Here is a 20,900-nt window from a genome sequence, read left to right as displayed (position 1 = left end):
ACCAGCTACAGAAAACCCCCAATGCAGCCTCTCCCAACCCCTGAAGCCCAGAGTTCCTTTCAGATGATGCCCCATCATGTACATCAGTGGTTGGTCACGCCTTTTAAGAGCAGAGCTCTTGCTTTACACAACATTATGCAGAGCACCAAAAGTATAAGGCCACCCAAGGCATAGACACCCTGGTGGAAGGGAGCTCAGATGTCTGTCCACGCTTAACTTCCAAAATAGACCCCCAGGCATAACTTGAGAACCACTGTCTAGAGAAGCAAGTGCAGGCCCCATGATATTCCTCCTATTTCGCTCTCCAGTCCTGTCCTCGGCCACCCCTTGCTTTGCATTTTGTGCCCTGAAGCATAGCACTGTTCCCGCACACCTGAGCTCTTTTGTGTCTCTGTCCTTTGGCTTGCACTGTTCTTCTGCTAGGGGTGCCTATCCACTGGCTGCCTCTGGCCCAGTGTTCAGAATTCTACCTGTGAGAGCATCTCCTCTGATAAGGTCTCTGGGCTCCCATAGTGCCTTTGAGGTGTCTACATCTGAGACATTACCTCTTTCTACTGAAATACTTTCTGTATGTGTTACCCCACTAAGGTGGAGACTTCCCAAGGGTCAGGAATTCCCATTTCTAGCACCTGGCATAATTGATACAATTGTTGAAACACTCTCAGTCATCGGTTTAGAATGCAAAGCGTCCTTTCTGGATGGGAGAAGACAATGTGTAATAAAGAATGGAGGGGGCACAGTGCCTGAAAGCAGAGGGGAGAGGAGCTCAGGGGCTAGAGGGAAAACAAGCATGCCCTGTGGGTTTTTGCATAAAGTCACTGAAAGTTCATTCCCAACAGGGCTTGGGCCTGACCCACCTGGCACCACTGCTACCAATTAAACCTGGTAATAAGTAACTGAGAAGGTGCGCTCTGGTGTGCAGTAGCAGAGCCTTGCCAGGAGTTCTGGAGGCTTCGGATCAGTTCCCTGAGATGCTGCGGGCCTCCAGGGGTTCTAACCAGAGTAATGGACTTTAAAAAGGGAGACAGCTGAATGAGGGAAATTTGTTCGAGTCCCAAGGGAAAGATAATGGTTTGGTTAAGGACTCCTTCAGATCTGTCTGAAGGAAGAAAACTCTTACTGGAATTATTTGTTCATGGTTAGGGAAGGGGAGAGGGAAAAGGCATTGGATTTTGTATTATGAGAACCAGATGGATCCCAGCCTTGCTTTAATATGTTGAACAATCTCTCTACCTTCATTTTCTCCATATATAGAATGAGCTAGCAATGCTCACCTTCCAAGCTTCCCAAGTGCATTGCAAGAACAAATAGGACCAGCCCTGCCACTTGCTGGGCTTGTGACCTTGAGCAAGCTTCTTTAAACTCTGTGAGCCTCAGTTTCCTCACACTTCAAATGGGACACTAATTGTATCCTAATTCCTTTAATTAATGAGGTAATCCACAGGAAGCTCTTGATACAGGACCTGATATAGAGTGAGCACTCAATAAAAACTAGTTAAAGTTATTGCCCACACACGGAACCATTTGGAGAAGTTTAATTGAGGATAAAAAGGTAGATGAACTACCAAACAGCAAAGTATTTAATATTATAAAGCTGACCCCTGTTAGCATCAAGTCGGAGCTCCTTAGCAATACGAAGTTTGGGGCCCAACCCCAGGCCTACTGAAGTTTAACAAGGTCCCCCAGGTGATTCATGGAGAAGGCAATGGCACCCCACTCCAGTACTCTTGCCTGGAAAATCCCATGGATGAAGGAGCCTGGTAGGCTGCAGTCCACGAGGTCGCTAAGAGTCGGGCACGACTGAGCGACTTCACTTTCACTTTTCACTTTCATGCATTGGAGAAGGAAATGGCAACCCACTCCAGTATTCTTGCCTGGAGAATCCCAGGGACGGGGGAGCCTGGTGGGCTGCCGTCTATGGGGTCGCACAGAGTCGGACACGACTGAAGCGACTTAGCAGCAGCAGCAGGTGATTCATATGCACATTAAAGCAAAAATGTAGAAGCGCTGATGCATGTATCACTTTGTCATTTGGGGCAGGTTCCTTAATCTCCCCATCTCCTTTTGTCATCTATAAAATCCTGGCTCACAGGGCCGAGGTGGTGGTTAAATGATGTAATCTGTGCCAAGTGTCAAGGATGGCACCCGCCTAAGTGCCCTTCGGGATTTGCCGCTCTGCTCTTCAGCCTCCGGCACGCGCCCCCGCCCCCGCCCAAGAGCCTTTGCGGCTCTGCTCTCCGGCCCGCCCCTGCCCCCAAGAACCTTGCACCTGCGGCTATGGTTCAGCAGGAGCCAGACTGCCAAATTCGCGTCTTGACTTCCCTCATCCAGGGCGAAGTCTGCCTGTGCGGCCTGGACAGCTACCTCTCTGCTCCAAGGCTCAGCGCCCTCTCTAATAAAGTTGGATCAGTGATTGTACCTAGCTCTCACTGAGTGAGATGTGCAGCTGAAGCTAGTGCTCAGCTTTATCCATAGGCGCCTACTGAGTGGAGTCCACGCTGCAGGCTCAACGGTGCCCCTGACCCTCTGGAGCTTGTTGCCTCTTGCTGCCCAACCAACAGGCGCAGGAATTCCCTTGGTACCAGGGATGACAGGACCCATTCCCTACCAAGCAAAGAAACGAGAGAGGGCAGGCTGGCCCAGGTGAGTAGACCTGTCTGACTTCTCCCTCTGGCCTCTAAGCCCCATGGGGTAGGACCTCTTCTGTCTAGCTCACCAGCAAGCTTGTGGAGGGTCTAAGGAGCCTAAGTTTGAGGAGCGTTTTACCTCCACATAATGAATGCATGTGCTAGGTGTACCTGTGGATAAAGGATAGAAGAGCACTGAAGGTATGATGAATATGGTGACAAGAGAGGAGACCCATCCCCACCTATCTGTCCTGGGCCAGCTAACCTGCTCTGTTAGGATTGAAGGAAAGACAACGACATTGATCCATGTTCTCATTGTTTCCTCTAACACCCTATTGTCACAGTTCCTCTCAATGACTCAGGTGCCACCATGAGAAGCGAGTCCCTTTAAGGAACTAACAGTCTCCTGAAAACCCCAGCTGGCTTCTTTGAGGTTAGTGGAGAACTTTTCATCTCTGCGGTTAATTTGGTGGTGGGATCTCATTGCCTGGTGAAGAATCTTGTGCAATGAAGCGTTGTTGTTTTTTTTTTTGGTATGTTTTTTATTTTATTGAAATATAGTAGATTTATAATATTGTGTTTACTTCTGGTGTACCTCAAAATGATTCAGTTATACATACATTATTTTTCAGATTCTTTTCCATTATAGTTACTACAAAATATTGAATATAGTTCCTTGTGCTATACAGTAAATTCTTACTGTTTACCTATTTTATATACAGTAGTGTATATCCCAAACACCTAACTTATCCCTCCCTGCTTTTCTTCCTTTGATAATCGTGTTTGTTTTCTATGTCTGTCTGTTTCTGTTTTGTAAATAAGCTCATCAGTATCATTTTTTTTAGATCTCACATGTAAGTAATGTATATTTGTCTTTCTCTTTCTGACTTACTTCGCTTAGTACAATAATCTCTCGGTTCATCCAGATTGCTGCAAACGGCATTATTTCATTCTTTTTTATGACTGAATGATATTCCATGGTGTGTGTGTGTGTGTGTGTGTGTGTGTGTATGTATATACCACATCATCTTTTATCCATTCATCTGTCGACGGACATGAGGGTTGCTTCCATGTCTCTGCTATTATAAACAGTGCGGCTGTGAACATTAGAGCGCGTGTATCTTTGCAAATTAGAATGTTTTTCCAGATATAGGCCCAGAAGTGGGGTTGCGGGATCATATGGTAGTTTCTGTTTTTAAAGAACCTCCATACTGTTTTCTGTGGTGGTGGCACCGATTTACATTTCTGCCAACCATCTAGGAGGGCTCCCTTTTCTCCACACCGTCCCCCGCATTTATTTGTGGTCTTGTTGATGACGGCCATTCTGACTGGTGTGAAGTGATGCCTCGTTGTGGTTTTGATTTGCATTTCTCTGTTAGTGATATTGAGCGTCTTTTCATGTGCCTATTGGCCATCCATATGTCTTCTTTGGAGAAATGTATATTTAGGTCTTTTGAAAGTGGGCACAGGTTTGATTCCAAGTCCAGAAGGGACCGTGACTAGTCAAGGGAGTGAGCCCTGTGGAAGCTGGGACTTCTGTTTGCACCAGCTCCACGGCCTTCCTCCTGAGGGGGCGATGCCTGCTCCCGGAAGGCTCTGAGTGGGGAAGACTGGGCCAGAGTGCTGCCGCTGCTACTTCTTGCTTCCCGTGTGACATTAGGCTAATTATTTCTTCCTCTTGAAAATCAACCGACTTGTCTGGATAATGAAGGTAATAAAAAGCTCTTGTGTTGCGTTGTCATGGGAATGAAAATGGAACACGCTTTTGAGTATCCAAAGAGAAACACCTGAGGGTGTGAACAGGGCACTATTAGTAATTCCCCAGGAGCCTGGCCTGGCGGCAGTTCCCCTGACAAAGGGACATATGTGTTCTGCTTAAAGAGCACATCCTAGGAGCTCCACGAACGGTATATCATTTCTATCATTACATCTACTTAAGAAGGATCGCCAGATCCAGCAAAGAAAGGTGTGTCACAGTGCCCAGTGGTAAGGCCAGGTGAGACTTATGGGCTTAGAGATAAAGAAAATGTAGCCAAGATTCAATTCATGAATCACTGGGTTTATTGCACACCATTAGTGTGAAACACAGGTTATCAAAGTAGGGAGAAAAAGAGGGCAGGTCATAAACCAGTCCCAGGAGAAGCTTGGGAAGGAGGTGTCTAACAAGGGCAGTAGCCTCTGGTCCAGCAAGGGGTCTAGCGAGAAGCGTGAACGAGAAGTCACCCTCTGCTCCAACTGGGCCTCCAGTGCCCCTGGATCAGCTCTCAACAGCATGGAGCCACGTCCTCCAGCAAAGAGCCTTCAAGTCACCAGACTCGGTGGTCCCATGTTGCGGAGTCTGCCAGAGGGGAGTAAGCCTGCACCCCAGGTGTTCCTGTCCCTACCAGTTGCTCCTTCGTTCCAGTGAAGTTTTCCTGAGCACATTACTAAACAATTTCCTCATCTAAAGTGACACTCTTAATTTATCACACTAAGACACCACAGTCCTACACCAGATGTTCCAAAACAACTAATAAGGAAGTTCATGTTGGCCACTGTGACTCCATCTTGAATGAACACAGCTCAAGTTCTGCCAGAGGAATAGGAATCATGGCATGAAAGAAATCTCATTATAACACAGGGTCTGAAATATTGCCTGGAATGAGCTTACACTAAAAAAAAAAAAAAAAAAAAAGTTGTTTATCTGAAATTCAGATTTAACTGGCTATACTGCACCTTATCTGGCAACTCTTGTTTAAGAGCCTTGGGTCACAGAGAGTTAAGTGATCAACCAGACAATGTCATAAGAGGGAGTGCCTCTTAGAAACAGACTGTTGCATTGGTTCTTTTCTCCCAGTAGCCACTGGGGTTGCTTTGGAGCCGGCCTTAGGAGAAAGGGGAAGAGTAAACCAGATGAGGGTGAGGGGAATGGTGGCAGTGATGGAAGGCTCAGGGAAACTGGAGGGAAGATGTAAGATCTCCTGAGGAAGGAATGGAGACGGCCTGAGACCCTTTCAGAGCTTGGAGGTTTGAGAGATGAAGGACAGAATAAACCTTTGAGGGAAAGATGAAGAGGGGTAAGAAAAGCTCAGGGGGAGGTGCTGAGTTGTACTTGCAAAGGCCCAAAGGCAGGAGGGTGGTTACTGGTAACTGGGGTAAAGTTTCAGGTGTTTATCTCGATCCTGACATGTCAGCATGTTGGGTTATTTACCAGAATGTTCAGAGGAGAAGATTAGCAGGTCTGTTTGTTTTGTTTTCTTTCATTTGCTGTGGGTTTTTTTTTTTTTTTTTTAGCTAAAGAAAGAAAGAAAGGGAAGTCGCTCAGTCATGTCCGACTCTTTGCGACCCCGTGGACTGTAGCCCACCGGGCTCCTCTGTCCATGGGATTCTCCAGGCAAGAATACTGGAGTGGGTTGCCATTCCTTCTCCAGGGGATCTTCCCAACCCAGGGACCAAACCCGGATCTCCCGCATTGCGGGCAGACGCTTTATCCTCTGAGCCACCAGGGAAGGGTTGGTGTTTTTTTTTTGTTTTTTTTTTTTTTTTTTTTTTTTTAGCTAAAAGAGGTTTAGAAGCAAGGGAAACGAACCACGGCCTCCTGCACACTGAGTGCTGCGGGACTGGCGAGCGGGCTGTGCTGCGGTAGGAGTAGGGCTGCGGGCTGTCCGGGGGCCAAGGCCAGGACTCCGTCTTAGTCCCGTCCGACTCCAAGAGACACCTGCTTGTGGCAGGGATGTCCCGAGACTCTGCAGAGCCAGGACTAATGTGAGCCCCGAGGCTGTCATTATTGCAGATGGAATCTGGGGAGGCTGGCCTCTCTCGGCTGGGGCCTTGCCTCGCTGGGCCATCAGCCCCATTGACCCCTTGTTGAGGGGCCCTCTTTGGGAAAGGGTGGTGTGCTGCTGCTAAGTCCCTTCAGTCGTGTCCGACTCTGTGCAACCCCATAGACGGCAGCCCACCAGGCTCCCCCGTCCCTGGATTCTCCAGGCAAGAACACTGGAGTGGGTTGCCATTTCCTTCTCCAATGCATGAGAGTGAAAAGTGAAAGTGAAGTCGCTCAGTCGTGTCCGACTCCTAGCGACCCCATGGACTGCAGCCCACCAGGCCCCTCCGTCCATGGGATTTTCCAGGCAAGAGTACTGGAGTCGGGTGCCGTTGCCTTTAAGGAGTGATGTGGCGGATGCAAACAATAGGTTTATTTCGTGAGGTGGCCCACAGACATTCAGTCTGGGTTAAGCCCCTGTGCACACACATACACATACACATACGCATTCCCTTATTCTGGGTGTGAGAGGAGCAGCTAAGCCCTTCCCCTTTCCTAGATGAATCCTGGTGTGGGAGGGAGAGATTTCCACTGTCAGCCCCTCCTGAGATCAGATGGCTTGCTTGTGTGGGGATGAAGGAACTATCTGAAAGCTTCTCGAGAAAGTAGCGTGTGTGCAAGCTGCAAGTTCTTACTCTGCTGTTTTTACCTCGTGGTCGACAGAGGAGAGAAATTTGCTTCCAGCCAGTGGGGTCAAGTCCTTCTTCTCTCTTTCCCCTTCCTCCCCGTAACCCACACAAGGCTGCCCCAGGCATTCCCCTACAACTCAGCCAACCAAACCACACACTGGGACTAAGAAACGGGAGCGAGAAAGCGGAGGGTGGAGCCAAGGGCACACACCTGACGCCCGTCTTCCACCCAATTTTCTCCTCTATTGCACTCAGACTTTCTTTTCATTTGGCAATCCCCTCACTCGGGTTTCGGCATCAGCTCGTTTCCACCTGAGCTCCTGTTCCCCAGGGGTGTGACTTCTTGCTCATTCTCACACGTGACAAGGCAAGCGTGAGTGAGGGAACTGTCAAATGAAAAACTCTGAAGCCAAGAAAGGAGAAACATGGGCAGAAGATGAGAGCCCTCTGTGCCGTCATGTCTGCCCTCCCCTTCTCTCCCTAGTGTTTGGATTCAAGTGTGCGGTCCAGATCTAGAGTTAAATGCACTCAGTAGGAAAAAAAAAAAAAAAAGCTTATTTATTCTGAGATTATGCCTTTCCTACTTTTTGGTGTTAAAATTTCTTTTTTTCCCCCATAAAATGAAGGTCATAATAAATGATTTTAAAACTGTTCATAGGAAGCAAATATTAGCAGCCTCATATCAGTCCTTGGAAACAATTTCTTTAAAACATTTTACTCTTACACCTGAAATCCCAGAGTCTGGGAACCACTGGTTTGCAATCTTGGCCACCACAGGTGGCTGGGCCCGAGCCAGTGTTCACGTTCAGGTGCCTGACGTGGTGCCCATGGGAACACCTGTGTGCTGCAGCATCCTTTCATGACAGGTGGGAAGGTGACAGGGCAGACTCCTGACATCATGGATTCTAGGATAGAACAGATCTTACCTCCCACTGACGTCCTTATCATACCATATAAATTGATGAGAAATCCAACATGCATTTTGGCAGCCACAAAATGCTCTCTGCTCTGTTTTGGGGCCTCCCTGGTGGTTCAGACAGTGAAGTATCCACCTGCAATGCGGGAGACCTGGGTTTGATCCCTGGATTGGGGAAGATGCCCAGGAGGAGGGCATGGCAACCCACTCCAGTATTCTTGCCCAGAGAGTTCCATGGACAGAGGAGCCAGGTGGGCTACAGTCCATGGGGTCTCAAAGAGTCGGACACTACTGAGCAACTAAGCACCGCATGGCATCTCTGTTTTTGAGTTATATGTAGAAAGAACCTAAAATAGCTTCTCCACTGGAATCTGTTTTTAATTAGCTCTGTTGCCTTCTGATTCAGTTAAATTGAACAAATATGTATTTGACTACTAACTGGGCAAATGTGGAATGATGGGCTGTGGGAAAAGTAGGAGTAGATCAGATGTGGCCTCTGCCTTCCAAGAGGTTACAACCCAGTAGGGCAGTAAGACAAGAAAATGACCAGTTGCAATAAAGAGAAGACCATGGGGGAGAAGCGTGAGATGAAGCAATCTCAGGAGCGGGGTGGGGAAGCAGGGAGCAGTTCAGAGGAGACAGAGGTGATGGGGGACCGGCAGAAGCATTATGAGAAAGGTGACATCTAAATGGAACAAATTATGTGACCATCGTGGGGGCAGCAACTGTGTGATCACCCTGGTGTCCCTAGATCCCCGTACGCATATTCTCAATCACTTCAGTCGTGTCCGACTCTGTGCGACCCCATGGACCGTAGCCCGCCAGTCTCCTCTGTCTATGGGATTCTCCAGACAAGAGTACTGGAGTGGGTGGCCATTTCCTTCTCCAGGACGTCTTCCTGACCCAGGGATCGAACCTGCGTCTCCTGCGTTGGCAGGTGGATTCTTTACCACTGAGCCACCTAGGAAGCCTCGGGGGTGTTTTCCCACCTTGCAATTCAGTGGCTGCAGTACTTATTTTACACCACAAGAGGGAGCTGCTGCCCAGTTTATTTAACTAAAATAGTATTTCTCTAGGTGTACCCATACTGTGCCATTTAACTAACCTCCCCCTAAATAGCCCACCAAGCCAAAATTTCTTATCACAATACAATAAAACTATTATTGATGACGCATAATTTTCTGAAAGGAATTTCTCCTAAGTTACATGATTTGTGTGTGTGTGTGTGTGTGTGTGTGTGTGTGTATTTAAAATGTTTTTTATAAACAATTACCTTAGACCAGGCTGGAATGTTCTTCAGGTCCTAAATAATCCAGGGTTTCCCAGTTACGAGAACTTTGCTTATAAAAATGCCTTAGGACCTCATATGTGGGCAAGAAATCTGAGTTAACAATCACTTCTAAGTGCCTGAGAATTCATGAGACTCAACGTCTAGGAGAGATGTCAGTTGAGTACAGACTATTTAACTTGGATGTGCAATTTCATTTTGCAAAGAGCTACAAAATATAGTGGGCTTCCCAAGTGGTGCAGTGGTAAAGAATCTGCCTGCCAATGCAGGAGACACGAGAGATGAAGGTTGGATCCCTGGGTTGGAAAGATCCCCTGGAGGTGGAAATGACAACCCACTCCAGTATTCTTTCCTGGAGAATTCCATGAACAGAGGAGCCTGGTGGGCTACAGTTCATGGGGTTGCAAAGAGTCAGACACAACTGAGCTCGACCACAAAGTAGTCAAAATACAGGTGTGTCTTAAATAAAAACACCTGGTATATATAGTAACCAGAGCTTAGAAAGAAAATTAGCAAGTAATTGTGTATATAATTTCAAAGGATTTCTTGATTTATAAAGGCTTCTTTATAGGACTTTTCCAACAGAAAGCTTCCTAGTACTGTACATTAAAAAAACACACTTGAATTCCCTAAATCGAATCTACACACTATTTTTCAGCAACCATTTCTGTCAAATAAAATGTGTGCTGTTATCTAAAAATAGCCTCTATAAGTGACAGTGTATAGATAATTTAAATGTGGGAGGTAGCATTGTTAAGGTAAACTGAGATCAATGTGTTTTTAGCTGCCTGAGAATGAAATAGTAGAGTTTAAAGTGAAAGAATATTTGCTCAAATTCAACCTATGTAATGAAATCTGAATTTCATCTTCAATAAAGAAAACAACCCCTCTGGTCCTCCCAGAACTATTTCATTACTACCGATTCTTTTGGAACAGCAAGTCCCAGCTTTCTGCCGTCACCAGTGGCCACACTCTCCCTTGTCTGAATGCCCATGTTTGTATATCACCTTCTCCCTGTACTGTTGGTCCATGCCCTTCACTCCTAGAGGACAAGTACCAGGGCTTCTTGGTTTTTGTGTCACTTACAGAGCCGAGCCGAGGGCCGGTGGTGGGCTCTTCAATTGCTTTTAGCAAAGTAAAAAAAATCACAGCCAAGGGTGACTGATTGTTAAAAAGGAGGAAGAAAATGGGCTCTTAAAACTAAAGGTTATATGTTTGGTTATTTTCTGGCTGCTTGGTTGTTAAATCTTGATGCTCCAGTCAAGAAGCAGTAGGGGTGGTAAGGAGCACAGACTCGGGCCTCGAATCCTAACTCTGCCGCTTCTCGCTGTGTGTTCTTAGGAAAGAGTCCTTTCCTTTTCACGTCTCTGTTTCCCGTCATGTAACGTGGGATGATGCTGATGTGGATATGAAGCTTCCCACATAGGGTTTATTCTTTATAAAATACAAAGAACAGGGTCTGACCCCTAGTAAATACTACTAGTGATTATAAAATAGAATAATTATATTGATTGAGATGTAGTCAAAGTGTACTTTGATTTATTAAAAGCCAAAATAAAGCTTTTAAAAAATGTAATGGAGATGGGGTGATGAAAATGTTCTGGAATTATATAGTGGTGATGGTCGCATAGCCTTGTATACTAAGACCCACTGAAATGGATATTTTCAAATAGTAGGTTTTATGGTATGTGAATTATATCTCAATGTAAAAAATGTAGTGGAGGAAAAGTCAACAAATATTTATGGACACGTAATAGATAGAAGAGATAAGAAAGCCTTCCTCAGTGATCAGTGCAAAGAAATAGAGGGAAACAACAGAATGGGAAAGACTAGCGATCTCTTCAAGAAAATTAGAGATACCAAGGGAACATTTCATGCAAAGATGGGCTCGATAAAGGACAGAAATGGTATGGACCTAACAGAAGCAGAAGATATTAAGGAGAGGTGGCAAGAATACACAGAAGATCTGTACAAAAAAGATCTTCATGACCAAGATAATCACGATGGTGTGATCATTGACCTAGAGCCAGACATCCTGGAATGTGAAGTCAAGTGGGCCTTAGAAAGCATCACTATGAACAAAGCTAGTGGAGGTGATGGAATTCCAGCTGAGCTATTCCAAATCCTGAAAGATGATGCTGTGAAAGTGTTGCACTCAATATGCCAGCAAATTTGGAAAACTCAGCAGTGGCCACAGGACTGGAAAAGGTCAGTTTTCATTCCAGTCCCAAAGAAAGGCAATGCCAAAGAATGCTCAAACTACCGCACAATTGCACTCATCTCACACGCTAGTAAAGTAATGCTCAAAATTCTCCAAGCCAGGCTTCAACAGTACGTGAACTGTGAACTTCCAGATGTTCAAGCTGGTTTTAGAAAAGGCAGAGGAACCAGAGATTAAATTGCCAACATCCACTGGATCATGGAAACAGCAAGAGAGTTCCAGAAAAACATCTATTTCTGCTTTATTGACTATGCCAAGCCTTTGACTGTATGGATCACAAGAAACTGTGGAAAATTCTGAAAGAAATGGGAATACCAGACCACCTGACCTGCCTCTTGAGAAACCTGTATGCGGGTCAGGAAGCAACAGTTAGAACTGGACATGGAACAACAGACTGGTTCCAAATAGGAAAAGGAGTACATCAAGGCTGTATACTGTCACCCTGCTTATTTAACTTACATGCAGAGTACATCATGAGAAACACTGGGCTGGAAGAAGCACAAGTTGGAATCAAGATTGCCGGAAGAAATATCAATAACCTCAGATATGCAGATGACACCACCTTTATGGCAGAAAGTGAAGAGGAACTAAAAAGCCTCTTGATGAAAGTGAAAGAGGAGAGTGAGAAAGTTGGCTTGAAACTCAACCTGCAGAAAACGAAGATCATGGCATCTGGTCCCATCACTTTATGGGAAATAGATGGGGAAACAGTGGAAACAGTGTCAGACTTTATCTTTTTGGGCTCCCAAATCACTGCAGATGGTGACTGCAGCCATGAAATTAAAAGACGCTTACTCCTTGGAAGGAAAGTTATGACCAACCTAGATAGCATATTCAAAAGCAGAGACATTACTTTGCCAACAAAGGTCCATCTAGTCAAGGCTATGGTTTTTCCAGTGGTCATGTATGGATGTGAGAGTTGGACTGTGAAGAAAGCTGAGCACCAAAGAATTGATGCTTTTGAACTGTGGTGTTGGAGAAGACTCTTGAGAGTCCCTTGGACTGCAAGGAGATCCAACCAGTCCATTCTGAAGGAGATCAGCCCTGGGTGTTCTTTGGAAGGAATGATGCTAAAGCTGAAACTTCAGTACTTTGGCCACCTCATGCGAAGAGCTGACTCATTGGAAAAGACTCTGATGCTGGGAGGGATTGGGGGCAGGAGGAGAAGGGGATGACAGAGGATGAGATGGCTGGATGGCATCACTGACTCGATGGATGTGAGTTTGAGTGAACTCCGGGAGTTGGTGATGGACAGGGAGGCCTGGCGTGCTGGGATTCATGGGGTCGCAAAGAGTCGGACATGACTGAGCGACTGAACTGAACTGAACTGAAGCAGATAAGATGGGTATAATACTATTAACTAAATGATAGACTTTATACAGATTTCATCAGATTTCCACTAAAGTCCTTTTCTTGTTCCAGAGTCCAATTCTGAATGGCACTAAGCAGCTCTCCTTTTTAATTTTTTTTTTTTTTTTTTAAATAGAGGTGGTCCAGTGGTTAAGAGTCTGAACTCTCAGTGCAGGGGCATGGGTTTGATCCTTGACTGGGGAAGTTCTGTATGCTGCAGGCCATGGTCAAAATAGTAAGTAAATATTCTTTTATATATTTTTTAAAAAGAAAATTTTAAAAATCGTGGTGTAAATGACATGTAGCAGTATGTTTCAGGCTCACAACATAATGATTTGATACTTGTTTACACGGCAAAACAATGACCACAGTAAGTCTAGTTAACATATGTCACCTTATATGGTCACAAAAATTTTTTTTCCTGTGATGAGAACTTGTAAGATGTGCTCTCCTTAGCACTTCCAAGTATGCAGTAGGGTATTATTAACTCGAGTCACTGTGCTGTACATTGCATCCCCAGGACTTACTTATTTTATAGCTGCAACTTGTACTTTTTGGTTCCCTTCACCCATTTTGTTCCTCTCCCCTCCAGTCTTTGCCTCTGGCAATCACCAATCTACTCCCTGTATCTATGAACTTGGCTTTGGGTTTTTAAATTATTATAATAATTTGTAGATTCCATATATAAATGAAATCATTCAATATTTGTCTTTGTCTGGCTTACTTCACTTAGTATGATAATCTCTAGGTCCATCCATGTGGCTGCAAATGGCATTATTTCATTTTTTAATGGCTGAGTAGTATTCCATTGGGAGAAGGCAATGGCACCCCTCTCCAGTACTCTTTCCTGGGAAATCCCATGGATGGAGGGGCCTGGTGGGCTGCAGTCCATGGGGTCACTAAGAGTTGGACACGACTGAGCGACTTCATTTTCACTTTTCACTTTCATGCATTGGAGAAGGAAATGGCAACCCACTCCAGTGTTCTTGCCTGGAGAATCCCAGGGACGGGGGAGCCTGTTGGGCTGCCGTCTATGGGGTCACACAGTCGGACACAACTGAAGCGACTTAGCAGCAGCAAGCCTCATGTCCACAAAAAGGATTGACAATGAAGCCGAAGTATCCCTCTCTCACCAGCTGGCCTCCCTGCCCTGCACCGGGTCTTGTTCCTCTTGTTGACTCAGCTGCCAGAGGCCAATGGGAGGGAGGCTGTCCCCCTCTTTCCCCCGAGGCCTGCCCTGGTCAAAGGAGTCCTGGTACTCCTGACCCCACAGGGGACACTGACCTGATTGACCGAGGCTCTGGCCTCCATCAGGGCCTCCTCCCAAGGCTTCCTGTGTATTTAAAAATCTCCCCCAAGTGCCAGCAGCTCCCTGCTTTGAGGTGGAGAGAGGCTGGAGGTTACAGGCTCAGCCCTCCCCCTGGGTGTCTGAAATGGCGACTTGGGATGCCCCCAGCCACAGAGGGAGGAGGAGACCTTGAGTTGTATCCGCTGCTTTGTGACTCTCTCCAGGCTGGGACCTTGGGCTTAGGGGCAGGGGCGAGCTCTGAATCTGCTCTGGGAGATGTCAGGGGTTGGGCTCCGTGTGCTCCCACCACTCCTGGCTCCCCCCGGGGCTTCCTGGGAGGACTTCTTCTTTGCCCACGGCCATTCACTCCCACGAGTCTTCCTGGTTAGTGCTCAGCAGTGGGTTGGATGGTGGCCCCCCAAAATCCAAACCTCTGCTACCTGTCAGTGCCGCATTCTTTAGAAACAGGATCTTTCAAGGCAAGCAGCTGTGTCATGACTCACTTAACACACTGCAGTGGACCTGTTTACAGAGGATTTTCCCCTTTTTGCGTGACATGGCAGTTCCAACCCACAGAGAATCCCTTTATTTGTAAATCGGAGGTGTGTGCTATGCCTCATAGAGCTTAAATTCAGAAGTTTGTGCAGTTTCAGAAGTTCATATCTCAAACAAAGGGAAATGACACACCCTGTTTAAGAGTACATAAATCCCCTCAAAGTGTTTATTTTTAAAGATACTTTCATGTAAACAGTTCTGTTGAATGTCATAAATAAGCTGGGGAGGGGAAGGAATCTTCTAGAAACATGCGTATGTTGTTTACTAGCAGATGACATCTACAAAAGGTATTTGAAAGACACCTGAAACTTGTTTTTTTTTTTTTTGTAGGTTAACTACCAGGTCTAATATTTTAAAAAGGTAATTCTTCTAAAGGATAATTTTTGTACTTCAGACTATCTTGATTGTCAATGTGTACAAACTATAATTTTAAAATTTATACCATCACTTGATTATAAGTTTTAGTTGTCTTAGGTTAGGAATCAGTGAAAAGCTATATATGCTGGATATGGGTCAAAAATGACTATTATTTGCAAAAAATTTATAAAGAAATGGGAAGAAAAGATGCTGCAAGACTCAGATACTGATTGGAAATAATCTTCAAGTTATCCTCAATCTCCCATTGTTTTCAGTTTCTCAAGAAGAATGAATGACATGAAATACAGCAGAATATTAACCCATATAAAGAGACTTCCCTGATGGCTCAACGGGTAAAGAATCTGCCTGCAGTGCAGGAGACACAGGAAATATGAGTTTGATTCCTGGGTCAGGAAGAACCCTGGAGGAGGAAGTGGCAACCCACTCCAGTATTCTTGCCTGAAAAATCCCAAGGACAGAGGAGCCAGGCGGGAGGGCTACGGTCCATGTGGTATCAAAGAGTTGGACATGACTGAGCGACTGAGTACAGCACAGCACAGCACAAAAATGAAGTGTATCTAAACATTGTAACGTAAGAAAAAAAAAAATAGGATCTCTGCAGATGAAATTGAATTAAAGATCTTGTGATCAGATAGTCTTTCGGACCCACCCTAAATTCAATGACAGGTGTTTTTTATAAGAGACATAAAAGCAGATGACACAGGTGGGGCGGAGGAGCAGGTCACTGAAGACAGAGGCAGAGATTTGCAGTTATGCTGCCGCAAGCCAGGGAACAGCAAGGGTTGTGGCAGCCTCTACAAGCCAGGAGTGAGGTGTGGAGCCTGCCCTTCCTCAGGCATCCAGAGGGAACCAGCCTGCCAGCACCTTGATTTTGGACTTCTGGCCTTGTCTTGTTCAGCTCTGGCTGTCGTAACAAAGCACAACAGACTGGGTGGCTTAAACAACAGAAATCAACTTCATCACGGTTCCGGAGACTAGAAGTCTGAGCTTAGTGTACTGGCCTGGTTGGGTTCTGCTGTGGGCCCTCCTCCCGGCTGGCAGACCGCTGCTGTTTCACTACGGCCAGCACATGGCAGAAAGAGCAACAGACAGCAAGCTCTCTGGTGACCTGCCTTAAAAGGGCACTAATCCCATTATGAGGGCCCCACTCTCAGGACCGCATCTCAACCTGAATTCCACAAAGCCCCATCTTCACATACCATCACCTGGAGGGTAAGGGCTTCAACATGAGAACTTTGAGGGGACACAGGGCAGGCCATAGCAGAACTCCGGAACTATAAGAGAATAGCTGTCTGTTGTTTTAGGACACCCCAGTTTGTGATGGCATCCTTTGGTACCTGAGACAGTGGTCCTCCCAACTCTCCCAGCACCCTTCCTCAGTGAGACCACCAATCCAAGAGAAGATTTAGGGGCTCAGTGGGACCAAGGCAGGTCGTGTGCTGGGGGACAGCTGAGGATGTGGGCAAGCGGTGTGACAGCGGCCTGGGCATCCTGGATCCAGATTCAGTGGCCCCGGGAGGATGGGCACTGGGTGGCTGGAGGCTGTCATCGATGCCCCAGGCCTTTGGCCTCGTCACTGAGGGTGGGGGCCTGGCCGTACACTTGGCGATGATTTATCAGCAGGAGCCCTTCCTGGGTTTCCTCCTAGACTTGCAGCCTGGGCCTGCAAGAGGCACTGGGCCAAACAGCCCAACACCTGGCAGCCATCCTGGGGAGGCATCCAGGGTGCAGCAGTCCTACAGAGCGGGTGCCACATTGCACATGGTAGGGCATGGGGCCTCATGCTAGTGCCCATGGTTGGCCATGGGGAAGCTCCAGCGCCCATCTGGTACTCAGAGGAGCCCCCCCACAACCTCACTCAGAGCATGACCACACACCAACATCAAATGCCTCCTGTAGTCTTGTACCTGGAACCTACCTGGAGAAGAAAGAAGAAAGTGGGGGGATTGGAAACTGCAGCCCTAAGTTGAAAATTTTGAGGTCACACCCCCATCCATGTGCCTCTATCCTCGAAGATGGAGAGACAGTCCAGCTACTCCCAGGAGGCCAAGCTGACCTCAGCAAACCAGCCCGCATGGGGCCGGAGCCCCCTGCACTTGGCAGTGGAGACCCAAGCAGCTGACTTGTGAGGGATTGTCCTGAGGGCAGATTGGGCCCTGCTGCCCCCTTGTAGGCATGTGCACACCCCCCGTGCTCAGCCCTGATCCTTCACACCCCCTCCTCGCCTGCTCCCTCCACTCATGGAACGTCTGGATCTGAGAAAAGGACGACAAACCCAGCTTCTGCAGTTCAGTTCAGTCACTCAGTTGTGTCTGATTCTTTGAGACCCCATGGACTGCAGCACGCCGGGCTTCCCTCTCCATCACCAACTCCCAGAATTTACTCAATCTCACGTCCATCAAGTCGGTGATGCCATCCAACCATCTCATCCTCTGTTGTTCCTTTCTCCTCCTGCCTTCAATCTTTCCCAGCATCAGGGTGTCAATTCTTCACATCAGGTGGCCAAAGTATTGCAGTTTTAGCTTCAGTGTCAGTCCTTCCAATGAATATTCAGGAGTGATTTCCTTTAGGATTGACTGGTTGGATCTCCTTGCAGTCCAAGGGACCCGCAAGAGTCTCCTCCAACACCACAGTTCAAAAGCATTAATTCTTTGGTGCTCAGCTTTCTTCACAGTCCAACTCTCACATCCATACATGACCACTGGAAAAACCATAGCTTTGACTAGACAAACCTTTGTTGGAAAAGTAATGTCTCTGCTTTTTAATATGCTGTCTAGGTTGGTCATAGCTTTTCTCCCAAGGAGCAAGGGTCTTTTAATTTTATGGCTGCAGTCACCATCTGCATCTGGGCTCCAAAATCACCCAAGAAAATAAAGTCTGTCACTGTTTCCCCATCTATTTGCCATGAGGTGATGGGACCAGGTGCCATGATCCTGATCTTAGTTTTCTGAATGTTGAGTTTTAAGCCAACTTTTTCACTCTCCTCTTTCGCTTTCATCAAGAGGCTCCTCAGTTCCTCTTTGCTTTCTGCCATAGGGTGGTGTCATCTGCATATCTGAGGTTATTGATATTTCTCCCAGCAATCTTGATTCCAGCTTGTGCTTCCTCCAGCCCAGCATTTCTCATGATGTACTCTGCATGTAAGTTAAATAAGCAGGGTGACAATATACAGCCTTGACATACTCCTTTTCCTATTTGGAACCAGTCTGTTGTTCCATGTCCAGTTCTAACTGTTGCTTCCTGACCCGCATACAGGTTTCTCAAGAGGCAGGTCAGGTGGTCTGGTATTCCCATCTCTTTCAGAATTTTCCACAGTTTCTTGTGATCCACACAGTCAAAGGCTTTGGCATAGTCAATAAAGCAGAAATAGATGTTTTTCTGGAACTCTTTTGCTTTTTTGATGATCCCGCATATGTTGACAATTTAATCTCTGGTTCCTCTGCCTTTTCTAAAACCAGAGATGAAAATTGAGGCAACCGGTGGAGGCAGACCTTAGACAGAGGTGGAGACAGTGATCGTAGTGATTGGCAGGCAGAGGCGGGGGCAGGTGATTTGGGGGAGCAAGAGATGAGTAATTCAGGTGGGGGGTAGGCTCAGTGGCTCTGCCCACTGAAGAACTGGAACAAACCTAGAGCTCAACAACAGAAGTGGGAGAAATGACTTTGAAAGTGGTGAGCTGAGAACCAGGAGCAGGGAAACTCAGGCTTCAAAGCAAGACCCAGTAGCTGGGGAGTGAGGGGAGACCTCTGGCCATGGGCAGGGAGGCCACCTGAGCTCCTCTGCCCCGCCCCTCTGCCCCAGAATGAACACGATGGCATCGTGGTCCACAGTGATCGGAGCCAAAGCCAAATACCCACCTCAGCCCCGAAATTTCTCACCATCTGATTTAATTGTTCATACATTTTCCAATTTAATAAAATCCCAGTTCTGACAACTAGAGAAGAAAGAAAGAAAGAAAAACGTAGGGATTCAAAGTCTGAACAATTCCTCCTTCCATCTTCAATCTATAACAGCCTCCCTACTCCCCACCCCCAAGAACTCTTGTCTTGTTCCAGTTTGAGGATGCTCCTTATTTTCCCCAAAGTCACCCCTTTACCCAGACACACTCATTGATAGGGCCACACGGGGGCAGGACAGGGCTGGGTGCTCACCTCTAGGGGGGACAGATCCCAGAACCATCTGTCTCCCCTCCCATTTCATCAGGAAATCAGCCCTTAATGAAGGGAAGAGATCCCAAAGGTGAAAGTCCGCAACTTGGTGACAGATTGATGGAACAGGTATTTAGGGGCTGATGGAGCTTCACACTGTGATGTTCATATCTACTCGGGGCCTCCCTGCTGGCTTCCAGGCCAGGGGGTGAGCAGGTAACATGTTGGAAGGTCTCACTGTAGGGAGACAAATGGGCTATTTGATATAAAGGAAATAGCACGAGAGCAGGAATTAAGAGAACTGATTTGTCACTAACTAGCTCTGTGACCTGAGGGAAGTCACTGACCAGGGAGCCTCAGTTTCCTTGTCTTTAGAATGGACAACATGACTTTTAAGTTCCTTCTCTGGATCGTTAGTGAATCCTGGGGGACTGCGATAAATTAGGCAAGCAGATTTAGGTACTGAATCTCTCTTCCCCTCTTCGTTATCTAATTGTTGTAAAATATACAGAACATGAAACTTACCAATTTTTAATTTTTTTTTATTATGGTCAAATGCACATAAAATTTACCATCTTAACCATTTTTAAACATTCAGTTCAGTGGCATTAAGTACATTCTTGATATTGTACACCCACCACAACTATCCACTTTCAGAACTTGTTCATTGTCTCAAATTGAAGCTCTACCCACTAAGCAACAACTCACCCCTCTCCCCAAACCCTGGTAATTGTAATTCTGTTTTCTGTCTCTATGAATTTGACTACTCTAGGTACCTCCCATAAGCAGAATCATACAATATTTGTCCTTTCAGATCTGGCTTATTTACTTAGCATAATGTTTTCCAGATTGATCCATATTATAGTATTTATAAAAACTTCATTCCTCCATACATTTGCTCTTATGCTGATGGACATGGGTGGTTTTTTACCCTTTGGCTATTATAAATAATGCTGCAGTGAATATTGGTATCCAAGTATCTGTTCAAGTCCCTGCTTCCAGTTCTTTTGGGTGTATACCTAGGAGTGGAGTTGGTGGATCATATGATAATTCTATGCCTAGATTTTTGAGGAAATGCCAAACTGTTTTCCCTTTAGTTTACTCGTAAATGAGGCACTCAATCCTGCCATGGGTGTGTCATGGGGAATGCCAAGGAGACCTAGATTGAAATCGCCTGAGTTCAGAACTGTGGTGTTGGAGAAGACTCTTGAGAGTCCCTTGGACTGCAAGGAGATCCAACCAGTCCATTCTAAAGGAGATCAGTCCTGGGTTTTCTTTGGAAGGAATGATGCTAAAGCTGAAACTCCAGTACTTTGGCCACCTCATGTGAAGAGTTGACTCATTGGAAAAGACTCTGATGCTGGGAGGGATTGGGGGCAGGAGAAGAAGGGGATGACAGAGGATGAGATGGCTGGATGGCATCACTGACTCGATGGACGTGAGTTTGAATGAACTCCGGGAGTTGGTGATGGACAGGGAGGCCTGGCGTGCTGTGATTCATGGGGTCACAGAGTTGGACATGACTGAGCGACTGAACTGAACTGAGTTCAGACAGGTTGCCTGGTACTGCCATTCCCCACTCTCTCTGGTACCGATGTGGATCAGATGTGTTCTGGGGATGATGGTCATTACTGAGCCCAGGGCTGTACATTTTCTAGTACTGGGGTGCACTGCCTGTGGCCAGTAGGTTGCTATGAA

The 20,900-nt window shown here is 46.5% G+C and overlaps 1 long non-coding RNA gene across 1 annotated transcript; it reads left to right on the top strand.

Moving 5' to 3' along the window:
- Positions 1 to 2,237: 2,237 nt before the first annotated feature.
- LOC112581736 lies at positions 2,238 to 15,487 on the top strand. Its single transcript, XR_003106327.3, has 5 exons — positions 2,238 to 2,643; positions 2,972 to 3,060; positions 12,970 to 13,068; positions 15,007 to 15,036; positions 15,309 to 15,487. It is a non-coding gene; the product is annotated as an uncharacterized LOC112581736 (long non-coding RNA).
- The last annotated feature ends 5,413 nt before the right edge of the window (positions 15,488 to 20,900 follow it).

This window comes from Bubalus bubalis, chromosome 2 (assembly GCF_019923935.1).
Source record: "Bubalus bubalis isolate 160015118507 breed Murrah chromosome 2, NDDB_SH_1, whole genome shotgun sequence".
Taxonomy (NCBI): Eukaryota; Metazoa; Chordata; class Mammalia; order Artiodactyla; family Bovidae; genus Bubalus; species Bubalus bubalis.
The sequence above is the reverse complement of the archived record's forward strand: the minus strand, read 5'-3'. Positions and strand labels throughout refer to the sequence as shown.